Consider the following 7,404-nt stretch of genomic DNA (forward strand, 5'->3'; position numbering starts at 1 on the left):
ATATCTGACAGTGTTTCTCTGCTATTCATAAGGTTCTCAGTGACTAAACATTAGCAAGTAGTTGTCACTCCTTCCTAGTCTTTTCATATGGAATCTCATCTGAAACCTGTGCATGAGGTGGGGGGTCAGGGGAGACACCCTGCTGGTATTTAAAATATCCGGGGCATAGCTTCCAGAATCACAGCAACTCACAAGTCACCACGGTATGACAAACAGACAGACAAGTGGTACAGTGCAAAATTAGAGGTTGTATAATGTTGGAAACATGTCCTAAAAGAAGAGTAGCACAAAAATATGGGAATGTGGAGGACAAACTGCTCATGTCTGAAAGAAATCTTGATAAGAGTTTTCTTCAATTTGCTAAATTCTAAAAATTTGCAAATTGCCAATAATGAGTTGGAACAATGTTTAGGAGTAGAAATGCTGTGTTGTAGGTGTGCATATTCTCAAGAGGGACCAGTCCCTGGAGAAGGGCATTACCCTAGTTAAAGTGGAGGGTCAGCAAAAAAGAGGAAGACCCCCTCAATGCGATGGATTGGCACAGTGGCAGGAGCAATGGGCTCAAATATAACAGTAATTTGAGGATGATGCAGGACCAGGAAGTGATTCCTTCCTTTGTATATAATGTTGGTATGAATTGGAACCGACTTGATGGTACCTAACAACAACAACGGATATCATTGCTGATATCATTGTTTTAAAATGGTAAAACAAATAGTCATTAAATTGAGGCCTGTTTTCAGACTTGGTATATATTCTCCAAGAAGTCTTGATGTGGCGCTGTGGGTTAATGCAGTAGGCAGCAAGGTCAGTCTAAACCCCAAGGTTAATGGTTCAAGTTCACCAGCCGCTCTTTGAAAAACCCTGTACAGGGTCACTCTGAGTCAGAACTGACTCAATAGCACTTAACAACAATAATATATATTCTCCAGATTCTAGACCTCCTCATTCCAGCTTTGCATACAGAAATTTCTTTCCTTCTGCAAATGCATAAGAAACATTAATAAAATTGAAACCAGATCACCAGGCCTTTCTCCTGAAGCCCCTTTGGGTGGATTCAAACCTCCAACCTCTTGGTCATCAACCATGTGAGTTAACCATTTGTACCACCAGAGACTTCAGAGTTGAAACAGACTACAAATACAACTGAGCATCCAACGTCAAAACTGCTAATGACAACTTCTCCACATATTACTCACTAACCCTTTCAGCCCAGGAAACTGGTTATGAGATAGATTTGATGAAAATGATTCATATTTGTAAAACTGCAAAATCTCAGCAAATGAAGCAGACAAAAATTCGATTTCCCAACTTCCTTCTGGGAAATTCTTTGAAGCAAATTAATACTGCGGAATCAAAAGAGATTCACTCAGACCTCATTTATAATTCAGTAGACAAAACAAATATGTTGTCTTCTCTCATATCAATTTTCTTTGAAAATATTGTTTCATATATCTTTTAATGTCACTTTCTTTCCCAAATACACAAAACATTTATGATCATCCCACACTGTTGTGTTGTTTGGTGTGTTTAAGATCACAAATCAGTGTAAGGAAAAACAAAAATCCTCACCATTGGTTCAATAAATACTACCCATATAAATGGAAAAAAAAGATCGATGTTGTCAAAATCTTCATTTCGTTTGGATCCACTATCAACACTTATGGAAGCAGCAATCAAAAAAATCAAACAGTATTAGATGAAGTACAGCCAAAATGGTGAGACTTTGTCTCTCATACTTTGGACATGTTATCAGGAGGGACTGGTCCCTAGACAAGGACATCATGGTTGGTAAAGTGAGCGTCAGCAAAAAAAGATGAAGCCCTCATTCAAGATGGATTGGTACAACAGCAGCAGCAATGGGCTCAAGCATAGCCACAATTGTTGTGATGGCCTAGAACTGGGCAGTGTTTTATTCTGTTGTGCATAGTGTCATTCTTAGTCAGACCAACTTGATGGCACCTAACAAAAACAATTCGCTAACTTCAACAGATTCTGAGAGGCTGAGAAGACTACAGATGCAATCAAGGAAAACACAGACACTACGGAAACAAACCGACAAAATAATTGAAAACTGGGAATCATACAAAAACAGCAGTTAGAAAGCCAGAAGATTAACAGTAAGCCACCAGAAATAGCTGATACACTGAAAGGTCAAATAAATATAATTGGATCAATGGGAAGCTGAATTACTGAGCTTGAAGAAAAGATTCTCAATATTTATCTGCTATAAAAACAATCAGAAAAAAGAACAGTAACAACAACAACACTAAATCTAAAGAAAGCCTAAGATTTATGTGGGACACAATCAAGAGCAATAACTTACTGTGATAGGATTTCAGAACAGGGAGAACAAAAAACTCAAACTGTCCAAGAGTTGTTTGAAGAAAATTTCTTGAAAAACAAAAGGATAGCCATTCAAGAAGTTGAGTGCACTTCAAACAGGCTAGATCCCACAAGGAAAACACCAAAATATATTGTAATCAAACTTTTCAAAACCAAAGACAAGGAAAGAATCCTGAAAACAGCTGAAGAAAAACAAAAAGTTACCTACAAAAGAGAACAAGTAAGACTAAACTCTGGATTTTCAGCAGAAACTATGCAGGCAAGAAGAAAATAGAATGACATATATAAAACTTTGGAAAACACAAATTGTCAACCAAGAATCATATATCCAGCAAAACTGTCCATCAAATATGATGGCAAAATTAGGTCATTTACAGACAAACAGAAATGAAGAGAATTTGCAAAAACCATATCAACCTTACAAAAAGTACTAAAGGGATTTCTTTGAAGACAGAATCAACAACAGCAGACAACAGTCTGAAACTAATATACATGACAATATCATCTAGACTCAAACCAGATGTTGTTGTTGTTGTTATGTGCCGTGGAGTTGGTTCCGACTCATAGCAACCCTGCACAGGGTTTCCGAGGCTGTTAATCTTTATGGGAGCAGAACGCCTCATCTTTCTCCCAGAGCAGCTGGTAGTTTCGAACTGCTGACCTTGCGGTTCACAGCCCGATTCATAACCACTATGCTACCAGAGCTCCTTAGGTGCCATCAAATTTGGCCATCCTAGCCTCCAAGGAGCACTCTGGCTGCACTTCTTCCAACACAGATCTGTTGGTTCTTTTGGTAGCCCATGGCACTTTCATTATTCTTCTCCAACACCATAACTCAAAAGCTTCAATTCTTCTACAGTCTTCCTTATTCACTGTCCAGCTTTTGCATGCATATGAGGTTATCAAAAATACCATGGCTTGGGTCAGGTGCACCTTAGTCCTCAAGCTGACATCTTTGCTCTTCAACACTTTAAAAAGATCTTGTGCAGCAGATTTGCCTAATGCAATACATAGTTTGATTTCTTGACTGCTGCTTCCATGAGTGTTGATGGTTGATCCAAGAAGAATGAAACCCTTGACAAGTTCAATCTTTTCTCCATTGACAAGAATGTTGTTTATTGTCCAGTGGTGAGGATTTTTGTTTTCTTTACATTGAGATGCAATCTGTACGAACGGCTGTGCTCTTTGATCTTCATCAGTAAATACTTTAAGTCTTCTTACTTTCAGCAAGCAAGGTTGTATCATCTGCATATCACAGGTTGTTAATGAGTCTTCCTCCATTCCTGATGCCACATGTTTCTTCATATAACCCAGCTTCTCAGATGATTTGCTCAGCATACAGGTTGAATAAGTATGGTGAAAGAATACAACCCTGTTGCACAACTTTCTTAATTTTAAACCATTCAGTGTTCCCATGTTCTGTTTGAACAACTGCCTCTTGGTCCATCAGATGAGTGGTAGCATGTCTTTATAGCCCACCATTTTTTTCTGTCTAGAATTTTATTAGACTGCTTTCCCCTCCAATGTATGTGTTGGACTACTGAGACAAAAAAGAAGACACTCACATTAAATAAATAAGGTAACCTAATCAGTTCTACAAAGTGTATTTTGTAAAAGACGTAACTCTAGGAACCAACCAAAACAAGCTGGGGGTCCTATCAGGGACTGTGAGAGAACTTGGGAAAGTATACATGTTTGTACAATACTGATCTTATCCCCGACCTCTCCTCTCTTCATGAGGTTTGAGCCCAGCACCACTGTACAGAGGCACTGCTGCTTCCAGACAGAACTATGTTCCTAGAAATCTAATGGAACCAGCTGGTGTGAAGGGGTGTGGCCACATCCTTGGACAGAGCTGTGCTAGTTGGTTTCAGGAGTAAGTGAGGAGGGAAGGGCATACTTAAGAGGTCAACACTGTTGCCCAGCAACCATACCACCGATAAGGATGGAGTGACCCACGGACCTGCTTATGTGGGCAGGAACACAAAATCCAAGCTTACCTCAGGAAATTCTAGCTCCGCTCATGTAGGTGCTTTTATTCCAGGTTAGACTGGGGCAACAAGTGAAAGTGACAAGAGCCATAGAAAAGGCAGCTAAAGAAAAAGCCTCTACTAAAGCTGAAGTTGGAAATTTGAGCAACTGCATCCATAAGCAAAAGTCCATTTCATCAAACTCATAATCATGGGGTAATGAGTTCACACAATTCCCTAAACTTCAGACCAGCCAGCCCTTCCTCTTCTCTCTTTCATCATATGTGTGACCTCAGAAAAGTGTAGGAAGATACCTGCTAATTCTCAAACCACAAAAACAACTGTCTGCTCAGAATATCAGTTTGTTTCTCTCAGGATAACACACATCTGGACTTTACCTAGTTGGTTAATGAATAAAGGAAATCTTTAAGTACAAACATAGTAGCTAAAACAGCTTGTAAGAAAACATACTTTTATCTAGTTGTTGTTATGTGCCGTGGAGTCAGTTCCAACTCATAGTGATCCGGTACAGGGTTTCCAAAGCTGTAAATCTTTACGGGAGCAGAGAGCCTCATCTTTCTCCAGCAGAAGAGCTGCTAGTTTCGAACTGCTGACCTTGAGGTTTGCAGCCCGAATCGTAACCAATATGCTACCAGAGCCCCTTTCTCTAGTAGGACTGTCTCTTCTCCAACTTCCCAGTTGCATAAACGCTACCAGCAGTTGGGATGTCCCAACTGAAATGTCCCAGTGTCCCAGATTCATTACTACAGCCTCCATAAGATAAGGAGAGTAAGAAAGAAAAAAGATGTCTGTACAGGACATCTGGTCCCAAAAGGGTTTCAGTGAAGGTCAGAGCTAACCTCCCTGAGGGATTTGGGTCTGTCCAATCTGGTTCCATAAGATATTTGGCTCCACCAGGGTGTTACGGGTGCAATCCTGTAAGATAATCCCTTATTGCACTTAAAAATGAGTGCACTGAAGAGACAAGCATGTTCTTTGACCTGAAGTATCTTCCATTCTGGTTGGAATGTTGAGCATTATATTTCATTGTAATACTCGACTTTGTCTTCTTAAGCTGCTCTTTGAAATTTTCTGTTCAGCTCTTTTACTTCATTTCTTCCAGTTGCTTTAGCTTCTCTATGCTCAAGAGCAAGTTTCAGAGTCTCTCCTGACATCTATTTTGTTTTTTCTTTCTTTCTTGTCTTTTTAATAACCTTTTGCTTTCTTTCTGTATATGTTCTAGATGTCATCCCACAAGTCTTCTGGCTTTTGGTCATTAGTGTCTAATATATCAAATGGTTCTTGAAATGGTCTTTAAATTCTGGTGGGATATACTCAAGGTCATATTTTGGCTCTCATGGACTTGTTTTAACTTTTTTCAGTTTCAGTCTAAACTTGCAATATGAGCAATTAATGGTCTGTTCCATAGTCAGACCATGGCCTTGCTTTGGCTGATGATATTGAACTTTTCCTCATCCATTCCCATAGATGTAGTCAGTTTGATTCCTGTGTATTCCAGTTAGTGAGTTCCAAATGTACAGTCTCCATCTATGTTGTTTTAAAAAAATTTATTGGCAATGAATAAGTTGTTGTCTAGCAAAATTCTATCATGTGATCTCATTTCTATCACCAAGGTCATATATTTCAACTACTGATCCTTTCTCTTTGCTTACAATTTTCATATTCCAATCACCAGTAATTATCAATTATTAAAAAAAGACCAGAAGTAATTAACTTCTTGATTGAAGAAGTTAGCAGAATTCTTCAATTTCATCATCACTTGATTTAGTGGTTGGTGTGTACATTTGAATAATAGAGGTATTAACTAGTCTTTCTTTAGGAGTATGGACATTGTCTTACCACAGACAGCATTGTACTTGGAATGTTGTTTTTTGAGGATAAATGCAACACCATTCCTCTTGAATTTGTCATTTCTAGCATAGTAAATTACATGTTTGATCAAAATGGTCAATATCAGTCCATTTCAGCTCACTAATGCCTAGTTTACTGAACTTTATGCATTCCATTTTATAACACAAGTTAATGTCATTTATTTAGAGGTGTTATCAACTTGTGATATAAAATCAAAGGGAAACCCAAAAGGCTACTAATCCCTCTAAATGAACTGACTTCCACTTATGATATCCACTGTTACCTCATCACTTTATATTAACTTTCTCTTCCAATCCAAACGCACAAGTCTTTTCAAAGTATATACCTACTTTGAACTTCTTGAATAGATTCTCCCTCACTTCACATGCTCCTGAATTTAATTTATTCCAGTGTAATATTCTCTCTCTACATATGTATTTCTCTGTTAACCTTAATAGTCACATCCACTCTGCTCTAAATATTATCACTTAAGTCAATCATTTCAGAATTTTACTTCTCTACCATTTCTCTCCTTTGCCTAATTAATCACCCATTAAAGACACCTCCATTTCAATGTACAGATCTCATTCCTAAAGTTAAATATCTAAAAATACATACAAATATAAACCCAGCAGAGATGTATGCTCAATTTTATTATCTCCTGAGTGGCTGCCATTATCATTCAGTAAACATTCTATTAATTGATCTCACTGAAAACCCCAATGTATGAGAACAGCACTCTATATAAAATACAAGAACAGCCATCATTAGTTATTTTAAATCACCCATTTAATTTTCTTAAATCATATTTTCTTCTTGATTTCAAAAAAAGGTAGAATGTGTTAATACTTTAGACTTTGGTGAAAGGCTCACTTTTCATATTCTAAATGTTGTTGTTAAGTGCCATTAAGTTGGTTCCAACTCATTGGGCTTCAAGAGCAGCTGGTGAGTTTGAACCACTGACCTTTTGGTTAGCCTCCACTGCTTATCCTGATGCACCACATCAGGACTTCATATTCTAAACATTGAAGTACAAGTCCTACAGCTGCTACAAATCTGGAAAAACTGTCATACCCAGAGTCTAAAGGCAAACCAGTAGAGCTAATTTTCCCTGTGCACCTTTGCCCAGTATGGTGGCCATTTGTTGTTGTTGTTAGGTGCTATCGAGTCGGTCCAGACCCAGAGCGACCTTATTTACAGCAAAACGAAACACTGC

The sequence above is a fragment of the Chrysochloris asiatica genome, unplaced genomic scaffold (assembly GCF_000296735.1).
Source record: "Chrysochloris asiatica unplaced genomic scaffold, ChrAsi1.0 scaffold00230, whole genome shotgun sequence".
Lineage (NCBI taxonomy): Eukaryota > Metazoa > Chordata > Mammalia > Afrosoricida > Chrysochloridae > Chrysochloris > Chrysochloris asiatica.